The sequence below is a fragment of the Balaenoptera physalus genome, assembly GCF_965194825.1.
Source record: "Balaenoptera physalus genome assembly, chromosome: 2".
NCBI classification, from domain to species: domain Eukaryota; kingdom Metazoa; phylum Chordata; class Mammalia; order Artiodactyla; family Balaenopteridae; genus Balaenoptera; species Balaenoptera physalus.
The window spans coordinates 176,347,089-176,359,471 of record NC_138883.1 but is presented as its reverse complement, the minus strand read 5'-3'; positions in this window follow the sequence as shown (position 1 = coordinate 176,359,471).

The window sequence follows — 12,383 nt, the reverse complement described above, 5'->3', positions numbered from 1 at the left end:
GAACATTGAAAAGAAGATGTAACACTACTTTGTCTTTTCAGTGTTCCTCTGAGTCATTACTTTATGTCTTTTTCTACCTACAAAGATGGATTTACATGTGTCAAAGCTATCTCCTTGTCTGACTTGGGCACAAGCTCTTTGTGGCAACCCCCAGACCTGTCAGTGTCATGATGATTCACGTGACGTGTCCAGGAGGGCTGGCGGTCCACCTTGGGAAGAACGGACCTGCCGGCTCAGACGTGCTGGTTTGGTTCAACGTGGTACATACTTATTAAGCCGCTACTAGGTGCCAAGGCTGACTGTGGAGAGAAATTTAAAAGATTAGTAACATACTTCTCATTGGAGACAAAGGAAGGAAAGGCTAGTTTGGGGTAGAACAGTTGGGCAAGATTTTACAGATTTGAGCTGGTCCCTGAAGGGTGACTAGGGTCCCAGCCGGCAGAGGAAGAGAATGCCCTGAGATGCCGTTGGGGTGTGGTCAGAAGCCTTGCAGGTTCCTGGGATTCCTGGTGAGAGGGAAGGCAGCAGAGATTAGGATGTAGTACACTTTATGTATCTCAAGGCTTTGGGGCAAGGTAAAGAGTAGGCTCACCTCCGCAGGGGACCTCTGTGCTCCTGAGGTCGTGATTAAGGTAGGATCCAGGACCTGGCTGGCTGAGTTAAGGAAGGAAGGGGTAGATGTTCACCAAGCAGGAGCAAGATGCTGCCAGGACCCGAGAGCCTGGATCCCTTCCCCCCTGAGACCCAGCATCGTTTCTTTCCTTGGGCTCCATGAGACACTTGTACCCTGGAATAAGTTTCTCTTTGCTTTTGCTAGTTTGAGTTGGGGATCACATACACCTTATCAATCCAGTATCATTGTTTTCTCTCATAAATCAACAATTAAATCCAGCTCTGATGCCTTTTCATCTCTTTTTTTTTTTCTCTTTAATCACATTTCAAATATATTCACCCGGCTAGAGAATCACGTTGATCACTCATGGCCTTGGGCCATGGGAATGCAGAGTGACAAATAGCCCCAATATGGGAAGGGTGGGCAGTACATAGAGAGCTCTCAGCTTTGGGGGTCACACAGAGCCAGGGATCCTTTCTGAAAAGTGTGCTTGGGTAGGGCTCCATAATACGGGACATATCCTGGGACTCTAACAAAAAATACTTAGTTGCATTAAGAATTATCCTGTCTTCTAACATACACACACTACTACATATAAAACAGATAATCAACAAGGACCTACTGTAGTACAGGGAACTCTACTCGATACCCTGTAATGACCTATATGGGAAAAGAATCTGAAAAAGAACAGATACATGTGTATGTATAACTGAATCACTTTGCTGTACACCTGAAATTAACACAACATTGTAAATCAACTATACTCCAATGTAAAATTTTAAAAAAAATTTTAATGGGAATTCCCTGGTGGTGCAGTGGTTAAGAATCCACCTGCCAGTGCATGGGACACAGGTTCGAGCCCTGGTCCAGGAAGATCCCACATGCCTTGGAGCAACTAAGCCCATGCACCACAACTACTGAGCCTGCACTCTAGAGCTCGAGAGCCACAACTACTGAGCCCGCGTAACACAACTACTGAAGCCTGTGAGCCTAGAACCCATGCTCCGCAGCAAGAGAAGCCACCGCAGTGAGAAGCCCGCACACCAGGCTTCCCTGGTGGTGCAGTGGTTGGGAGTCTGCCCGTCAAAGCAGGGGACACGAGCTCGAGCCCTGGTCTGGGAAGATCCCACATGCCACGGAGCAACTAGGCCTGCGTGCTACAACTGCTGAGCCTGCTCTCTAGAGCCCACGAGCCACAACTACTGAGCCCGCGTGCCGCAACTACTGAAGCCTGTGCACCTAGAGCCCATGCTCCACAGCGAGAGAAGCCACTGCAATGAAGAGTAGCCCCAACTAGAGAAAGCCCGCATACAGCAACGAAGACCCAACACAGCCAAAAATAAATAAATAAATAATAACTTAATTTAAAAAAATTTTTTAATGAAAAAAATAAAGCCAACTGATTAGAAACCTTAAAAAAAGAACATTAAAAATATAAAAATCTGTTCCATAAAAAAAAAGGATTGTCTTCTAAACTACTTTACAGTTCCTCCCTTGCCCCGACGTGCTCCTCCCCATCCCCCAGGGATTCTCAACAAAGGCTGAGTCTCAAAGACCCTTGAGACAAAGGCCTATTCACTAATGCAGTGGGAAAGGCAGCAATCTAGGCATTTGCATGAGTGAAGAAAATAATTGTTTGTGTGAATTTTTAACCTTTCAAATCTGTTTGTGTTGCCATGCAGACACAATCTCACTGGTGCCCCTTAGTTCTCAGACTTGAAGAATTGAAGAAGAAGTTTTTGTATCTTCTTATCTCTGCTATTGTAAATTTCAACATGGGTCATTTTCAATTTGATCTCATTAACTTACAGCCGTGAATTTTTTAAAAAAATTCTTAAGTGATCATAGCATTCAATATTTTTCTCTCATTTATTCTCTACGGTTTCATTATTTGTCAAGACCAAACTCTTGTTTCTTATTCATCAGTTCCTGTAGCATTTCCTAAGATCTTGACTGTTCATGGGCGTTTATTTTCTGTCTTCTTCTCTTACCCTCAGCAACATGCTTTTGAGAACACACTTTATCAAGAATGTAACTCACAATGCCAAGATACAACTCCAAAAGTACTATGTAAAATCACCATAGGTTTAGTCCAACCTTTTCCCCAAGTCTGATGGTCAAAGAAGTATCCTTACTTAGACCTGGCCAAACATTACCCAGCACTCTCTCTGAAAGGCAATTAATGAAACAAAAGGAACTTGCAGCTTCAAATGACACAGAAGAGCTTGGATAAGATCCTGATGACCCAGCTCTGCCTGATTCTGGTCCAGGCACCGGATCTCAGGTCCCTGCATTACTCCGGAGTTTGTGATCCATATAAGTACTTCTCTAATTCTTCTAAGCAGATGTCCAGGTTATCATCTGTAGGTCCAGGTATCACTGAAGAGCCAGAACTAGCCTGTCCATACCCAACAGGTGTACAATACAAGCTTTGTCAAGGGCTTTTTTTCAGGAGCGCTCACATTTGTGGCCTTGTGCCCAGACTGCTTCTGCCTAAATGAGCTATTATTGCCAAATAAACTTTTAGTCTTAGAGGCTTAGTTTAGCCTCTCCCAGACGCTCAATATATTGGCCTGGTTTCCTGCAGTTACTTCCCAGCCCTTAGCCTTACATCACGAATCCTCACGGAGATTTTTTTCCCTTCTCCTTCTTGTGGTCAAACAATCCACCTTTTCTATGTGAGTGGTGAGTGGTTTTCAATCACATATTTACTTCTGCTCATCGCTTCATACATGCAGGGTTGTCTCCCCAGATACAGTCTAAATTGCCTGTGGGAAGGGATCCTGGGTGTGTTGTTTATATCTCTCTGCCACATCTTGCGTGGGTACATCTGATGGCCCGTTAAGGGGAGACATCTTACCAGTGGAAGAAAATATTGGATAGACAAAGAAATAAAGAAAACCTTTCTAACAGGTGAAGAACAGAGATAGCTAGAAAGGGAAATTAAGGACAGGGGAGGCAATAAAAAGAGAAAAGAAAAGAGAAAAATACACCTTTATTCCTTGGACCACTAGAATTCTTCCTCATCTGAGAGTTAATCTAGTAGGTGCTCTGTCATAATAAACAAAATGTTCAATCTTCCTATATTTTATAGTCCATTTCTAAGGCATTTTAATGTTTAATCCCACTTTAATTTCTATGGGATGTTGATTGTAAAGGTCCCCCTTTCACTATTCACTACAGCAGGAAACACAGTTTTGTTCTTGAATAAGAATTGAATCAGGGCTTCCCTGGTGGTGCATTGGTTAAGAATCCGCCTGCCAATGCAGGGGACATGGGTTCAATCCCTGGTCCGGGAAGATCCCACACGCCGTGGAGCAACTAAGCCCGTGCGCCACAACTACTGAGCCTGCACTCCAGAACCCACATGCCACAACTACTGAAGCCCATGCGCCTATACCCCGTGCTCCGCAACAAGAGAAGCCACCGCAATAAGAAGCCCACGGACCGCAGTGAAGACCCAACACAGCCAAAAATAAATAAATAAAATAAATAAATTTATAAAAAAAAAAAAGAATCATTCTTTTTCAACACACATATCTTGGTAGCATAGTATGAGGGCATATATTGGATAGTCTCTCAATATATCTCATTCCTATAACATGTTTAATAAAAGCAATGCAGGTATAGAAAGTACTTTCTAGTATCATAAAATAAAAGATAATAAACCATAATGGAAAATAATATAAAAAAGAATGTCTACATGTGTCTAACTGAGTCACTTTGTTGTACAGCAGAAATTAACACAATATTGTAAATCAACTATACTTCAATAAAAAAAATTTTTTTAAGGTAAGCATTAAAGACCTAGTTGTTATTAAATTCAATTTTGTATTCTTTTTCGCAGTAGGGATTTCTCATAATTGTGGTTATATATAACATATAACTATAGCTAATACAATAGCTCTTTACTTTGACCTATGTATAAAGTGTTGCCTATAGTTCCAAATATTCACATGCTAAAAATGCAAAGTGTCAAAAAAATGCCATGTCATTTCTAAAATCAGTACTGTAACTCGGAGACAATTGAAATTGATCTCTTACATGTCACATCCAAGGCAGGTAAGAGCATGGACACATTTCTCACAAAGATACATTGAAACACAGGGCTGCCTTTCTTTTCATATACATTTTAAAGCATCTATTCAGAATCCAGCTCCGTGCTCTGGATCAGAGTCAGATTTTGTCACCGATATGGGTGAAAGGCTCATCACTATTTATCCAGGATGTTTGACAAGTGAACCATATCCAAGAAAGTGCCGGCAGAAATCAAAGATTATTTGGAACACCCTGGAAGAAAGCTAAAGACTTGGATGTAATTTTTAACCGGAAGAAAATTCCTCTTCACCAAACATTCCAAGTTCTTACATTATTATTTATCAATATAGTCAGAGAAAGATCTTTTCACCTATTTAATTTCATTCAACTTTCCATTTTTTAAGTTCAGAGAATGTCTATTTCTATTATGTGTGTGGATATCAAGGGCACCCACTGAAGACATGCAGGAAAAACAACTAAGGATTTAAAATTATGGAGCTGAGGTTATCGCTGATTCAATGTTAATTAAGTACCTTCTTATTTTTTCTTTACCAGCACAAAGATGATAAACAGTGGTTCTAGCCCCAGGTCCAGAGGTGAAGGAAGGGAGTTGATCAGACAGCTCTGCCAGGAAGTTTGTCTGCAAATAGGAAGGTTATTTTTACCAACAATTACAGACGCCAGAGCATATATTTTGACTGTATTTTCTGGGTGTGTAGGTGTGAAATCGAACAGGACACTGTGGGGTCCTCCCGGGTACAAAAGCCCCTCTGTGTCCCCCATTTCTTATTTGTAGAAAAAGGCTTTAGTCTCCTAGGCCTTCCCTGAGTTCCAAAGAGCAGACTCAAGCAGTTACTAATTAGGGAAGTGAGGGATTGCAGAAACAAAGGAAAAGCAGGTAAGCAAAAAAAGTAATGATACCTTAAACAATAGTTCAGAAATAAAACAGAATTCCTCCTCAAGAGATATATATTATCAGTCTTATGCATCTCTTTGAGTTGTTCTTCAGAAACTAAGACTCCCGCCCATGTGGAAGATGCTGACTACATGCTGACAACAAGCACACAGACCCCAGACTGGTTGGAACCAGAAGGTTGATGGTTAAGATTTCTGAAACATTGCCCTGTTACCTCACCACCAGCCAATCAGAAGAAAGTCCACAAGCTGCAACCCTCACCCCAAATGCTGCCTTTAAAAACCCTTCCCCAGGGACTTTACTGGTGGCACAATGGTTAGGAATCCACCTGCCAATGCAGGGTACACGGGTTCAATCCCTGGTCTGGGAAAACCCCCATGCTGCGGAGCAACTAAGCCCGTGCACCACAACTACTGAGTCTGCGCTCTAGAGCCTGCGAGCCACAACTACTGAGCCCACGAGCCACAACTACTGAAGCCTGTGTGCCTAGAGCCCGTGCTCTGCAACAAGAGAAACCACCGCAATGGGATGCCCACGCACTGCAACGAAGAGTAGCCCCCGCTCGCCACAACTAGAGAAAGCCTGTGCACAGCAACAAAGACCCAACGCAACCAAAAACAAAACAGAAACCAAAAAACCCTTCCCTGAAAGCCATTGGGGATTTGGGGTCTTTTAAGCATTAGCTGCCCATTCTCCTTGCTTGGCACCCTGCAATAAATACTGTACTTTCCTTCACCACAACCTGGTGTCAGTAGATTGGCTTTGCCAGGCAGCAGGTGAATGGACCCCAGTTTGGTTCAGTAACAGACGGTCTGGGTAGAGCTATTTTCCTCTTCTGCTCAGGTCCCACTGTCATCCAATACATAATATGTGGTCCTGAACACAGTCTTGTCTGTGACTCTAACGAGAATCCAACTCATGACCTTGACCTCCTGGACATAAGGGTCTAGAGCTGTGCTGACCCATACTGCTGTCACTAACCACTTGTGGTTATTTACATTTCAGTTAAATTTAAAACTTCAGTTTCCAGTACCACATTTCAAGTGCCCCACAGGCAAATATGATTATGGCTCATGGTTACTGTATTGAACAGTGCAGATACAGAAGATTTCCATCATCACGGGAAGTTCTGCTGGACTGTGCTAGCTAGATCCTGGGGACTCAAAGTCTGTGAACCAGCAGCAGTGGCATCACCCAGGAGCTAGTTAGAAATGCAGAGTCTCAGTTACCCCCAAATTTACTGAGTCATAATCTGAAGTTTACAAAGACTGCCAGGTGATTTATGCACCATTCAAGTTTGAGATGCATTGCTCTAGACAGCGAAGGAAGCACAGCCTCAGGTTTAGAACAAGGAGAGAACTGTATCCAGGTTGGGTTCACCAGGTACAGGGTCACTTCCTGCAGGAAGATGTGTTACTGTGGCTTATTAACACCAGGAAGAACATAAGGTTACTTCCAGCCATAATTTAACAATCAACATCCCTACCAATTGCTGGTGTTGATACATGCCTTCCTTCCTCTTGATCCCCTCAAACGAACCAAACATTGATTAATCCCTTACTCTGAGCTATACCTTGTTCTAGGTGTCTCATATGTTTTGATTCATTAATCCTCAAAAACAACCCAATAGGTGGCTTATGTTATTAACCTCATTTTACAAATGAGGATTTTCGAGATGCAGAGAATGGAAGTAAGCTAAGGTCACCATGGCCAAGCCAAGGTTCCATGGAACTCACACAAGAGGGTCTCTCCAGGCTGCTGGCAGTTCCTGGAAAACTACAACTTTGGGGGTTCTTACCAGGTGCTCTGAGCTCCAAAGCCAAAGGGGTGGAAAGGATTACTTGTTTGTCCTGTGTTCCTCTTGGTTCCACTTATCTCCCTGAGAGGCTCCGCAGTTCAGGTTTGCTGTCACCTACTTTAAGGTGATGGCTGGCAAAACCCCACATTTCCTTCCTATTTGTCTAGCTTAGCTCATCTGAGTGCTCGACTCTCTTTCCCCAAATTCCCAGGAAGAACCCAAGAAAGATGGAGAGCTGCAGTTAAACTCCTGCTGAGACCCTAATGCAACCTGCCCACCAGGGGATGCAGGCCCCGCCTAGAATCAGCTGCTTCCTGCCCTACCTAATGGCTCAGCGTGAGTCATCACTCTCCCCAGCCCCACTAGGGCGTGGCTCCTCTGATCCCTTACCAGTAAGGGATCAGTAAGGCCGCCCAGTACGGCTGGAGAGCCAGCTATTTCTCCTTTGCCTCTCATGAATTTAAAATGACTGCACTTAAAGCCCCAAAGTGCCCACAGACCTGAAATTAACTCTGTCGGCCTTTGGCAGACACCAAACGACCTGCATGCATTAAAGCCCAATGAGGGGTAACTGGGGGCTTGCCAGGGCCTTGGCTCTCACATGGCTACAGAGGGACCTGCCTCAGCATCAGCCTTGTGTGGTTATTCACAGTGTCAAGTTTTGTGGAACCAATAGGACACACCACCCAGGACCTTAGTTTCCTCCCCTCCTGTACTCTGCTTGGCTTGCTTTCAGTAGGAAATGGTACGTTCTGGAAGGACAGAGATTGGGTCTCTGTACCCCGTGGGTGTCCAGCAGAGGGCCCTGCATGCAGTGGATGCTCAATAGATGTTTATTAAGAGAAGGAATGCAAATGAATGGGGACTCCAATGATTGCTGTTACTACTCAATAGCCAATAAGAGCAGCACGACACTCTGTAGCCCTCTAGGAGCCTTCTGCAATAAACTTAAAGTACTCTATAAAATTTCAGGTGATAAATGCATATACTAGTCTTATCTGATAACCAGGAAGGCTGGTGTTAAGTGAGGTTATGATGTGGCTACCATCGAAGCTGGCAGAATAAAATTCAGTCTTTTTTGTTTGTACCGTGAACCTCTATAGTCCAGGAGGAACTGAGATCTAAGAGGAAAAAGGGTATCATAAACAGTCACGGCGGCTGACTGATTTATGTCCGTCTGAGGGTGACCTGAGACAAGACCACTGGATTTGCTAATAAGAAGGGTACAAATGAACTTATCTACAAAACAGAAATAGAGTCACAGATGTAGAAAACAAACTTATGGTTACCAGGGGATAAGGGCGGGGGGATAAATTGGGAGATTGGGATTGACATATACACACTACTACATATAAAATAGATAACTAATAAGGACCTACTGTATAGTACGGGGACCTCTACTCAATACTCTTTGATGACCTATATGGGAAAAGAATCTGAAAAAGAGTGGATATATGTATATGTATAACTGATTCACTTTGCTGTACACCTGAAACTAACACTGTAAATCAACTATACTCCAATAAAAAAAAAAAAAGAACATTGGATTTGCTCTGTGGCTGCAGAATGTTTCAGGAGCAGAAACAAAGCCAAGGGGCAGGGCCTCCAGAGTTGGTGTGGACTGCTGCATTTTTCAGCCTGGAAAGGAAGAAGGGTGAGATGTCGGGGTGGAGTAAACCAGTGAGATTCCGATGTCACCTTTGGAGGGCACAGGCCAGGGCTGGGCCCCGTGGCATCCGTCTCTGCCTGGACATGCTCTAGAGCACCAGTGAATGGATTCTGACGAGAGCACTTATCTGAAATATTTGCCAACAACTTCACCCTCCTTGGAAACTGAGAGGAAATACTCTAGGGAGGAGGTGATTACATCATGCTGGCTTCTGCCCTCTTCCTGGCTCTGAGGGCTGCGCCCTGTATTGTCACCCTGCGTTCTGCCAACACCCACGTCTCACTTTTCCCTTCAAGCTGGTGAGATGGGATAAATGGATTCTTTTATGTCCGGAGAGGCGTCTGATCCTTAAAGGACCTCATTGAAGAGAAAGCATTTTTTGAGAGTCATCGAGTTTAATGGGTCTTTATGTAAAGACGGACTTACCAAAATCCCTCCTGAAGAAGGCCATTTGCACCACTGTCTTGAATATTGGTGTCCTCAGTACAGCCTCTGAGGAACTGACTGTGGATGAGGTCAGTGGGTGACAGAGACCGCAGGGGACTTTCCACCGCAGAGAGGATGCAGGTCTTTGCATGATGGCTTACAGATGACTTGGACCTTTTATTTTATCTTACTTATTAAAAGTACTAAAAGTAACATGGTTAATTATTAGAGAAATGTAAATCAAAACTACAGTGAGGTACCACCTCACATCAGTCAGAATGGCCATCATCAAAAAGTCTACAAATAATAAATGCTGGAGAGGGTGTGGAGAAAAGGGAACCCTCTTGCACTCTTGGTGGGAATGTAAATTGGTACAACCACTATGGAGAACAGTATGGAAGGCCCTTAAAAAAACTAAAAATAGAGCTACCATATAATCCAGCAATCCCACTCTTGGGCATATATCTGGAAAAGACAAAAACTCTAATATGAAAAGATACATGCACCCCAATGTTCACAACAGCACTATTTACAATAGCCAAGACATGGAAGCAACCTAAATGTCCATCAACAGATGAATGGATAAAGAAGATGTGGTACATATATACAATGGAATATTACTCAGCCATTAAAAAGAGTAAAATAATGCCATTTGCAGCAACATGGATGGACCTAGAGATTATCATACTAAGTGAAGTAAGTCAGACAGAGAAAGACAAATACCATATGATATCACTTATATGTGGAATCTAAAAAAATGATACAAATAACTTATTTTAAAAATAGAAATAGACTCACAGACATAGAAAACAAACTTATGGTTGGTTACCAAAGGGGAAAGGGGAGGGGAAGGATAAATTAGGAGTTTGGGATTAACAGACACACACTACCATATGTAAAATAGATAAGCAACAAGGACCTACTATATAGCACAGGGTATTATAACCTATATTATATATTATATTATATATAATTATATTATATTATATATTATAACCTGTAATATCTTGTAATTATATGTATCTTGTAATTATATTATTATATTATAACTTATAATATCTTGTAATAACCTATAATGGAAAAGAATCTGAAAAAGAATATATATATATATATATATATCTGAATCACTGTTCTGTACACCTAAAACTAACACAACATTGTAAATCAACTGTACTTTTAAAAAAGAAGTACTAAGAGTGTAAATTGTGATGATGATGTAGCAGCAACCATCATACGTAGCACTTTATTTTTTCAAAGTCCTGAGGTATTATAGCACTCCTCTCCTTCTTTAACCCCAGGAAGAATCAGCCCTGTCTTACGTGTCCTAAGAGGACGTGTCTCTAGCTGGGATGAAGGAGAGAGGGCACTGAAGTTAAATGAGGTCCTGAGTTTGCATCCTGACTGTCACTGACCAGTTGTGGGGCCCTGAGCAAAATATTTCATCCTCTGAGCCTTGGTTTAATTATCCGTAAAGATAATCATAAAATTTATCTCAAAGAGTCATTCTGAGGACTATATGAGATCTCAAGTGAGAAGTTAAGCTTTCAGCAAATACTTGATGGGAGAATTAACTACACTGTCATAATTCATGGGTCACACACCTCAACAGCAGTGTAACCTTCCTGCCAGTGATGGAACAGATCTCACTCATCTGTGTACACCCGGCACCCAGCCAGAGCCCCACCCATTACAGTGCTGAATAAATGTTACTGAATGAATGAATGAATGAGTCGTGTAGCTCATGTTGCTTCTAGGACCACTGGGCTGACCAGTGTTGTCAAGAGCTCTGCTGGGCTGGAGGGGCTTCCCTGGCGGTCCAGTGGTTAGGATTCCATGCTTCCACTGCAGCGAGCTCGGGGTCCATCCCTGGTCGGGGAACTAAGATCCCGCATGAGAGAGCTCTGCTGAGCTGGAGAGAGCTGGACTGCCAGATGTCTTTTGGAGCAACCGATTAGGACAGTGAAAGTAACAGTGAAAGTCACAGTCAAGGCTTTGATTACTCACTGCCATAGCAGAAGCAGGAGGCTGGGTTGGAGAGTGAGCTGGTGCCTCCTGTTCCATTTCCCCCTGAACAGCACCAAGCGAGGGTCAGGAGTAGCAGCACAGATAGGGCATTTCTCACTACTGGGAAAGCCCTGAGCAAAAGGTGCCTGCAGTTTTGTGGACCCGGGCTGGGATGGGGGTCGGTGTGGAACAGTTCTGAATACTAAGTCAGCATGGAGAGGTGTCTTCAAGGTTTCTCTATTAGGAGGGCTTAGCAGTCTCCTGAAGAAGACGTCTGCCGAAGGCTCCCCAATAAAGATGCCTCCAAATAGAGACATCTGGCCTGGGAATACAGATGAGTGCAAGTGCAAGGCCAGGGCACGGAGTCCTTCAGTTCAGCTCCCTCGGAGGCTGCAATGCATGAGGCCTGGCAGGTAGAGCCTGAGAGTCAGGCCTAAAACCCACACGTGGGTGTTTGGTCAAGAGGTAGACTCTTCCTCCAGTTTGTCACATCAGACAGATAAAGTAGCGGGAGACACAAGACTTTAGCTGTCTTGTCTAGGTTCACCTGATCTGGCAGGTGCAGAGCTGGGATCAGAAGAGAGTTCCTTCAGTTCTACCTTGATTATTTCGCACTGGACCAGCAGTGGATAAGTGAGCACTTGCAGCCCCCAATATCACAGGAAGTTGCTTCTGCTTTGGGAGGTTGTCCAACCCTAACCAGAATAGCCGTCGACTTCCAAAGTCTGTTGGGGTAGGCAGAATTTTGGCCCCATGATCTTTGCCCCTAGTGTTAGCCTGTGTACTCCATTACACAGCAAACGGGACTTTGCAGATGTAATTAAGGTCATTAATCAGTCGACCTTCAAATAAGGAGATTATCCTGAACTATCTAGACGGGCCCAAGGTAATTCCATGAGTCGTTAGCATAAGAGGAAAG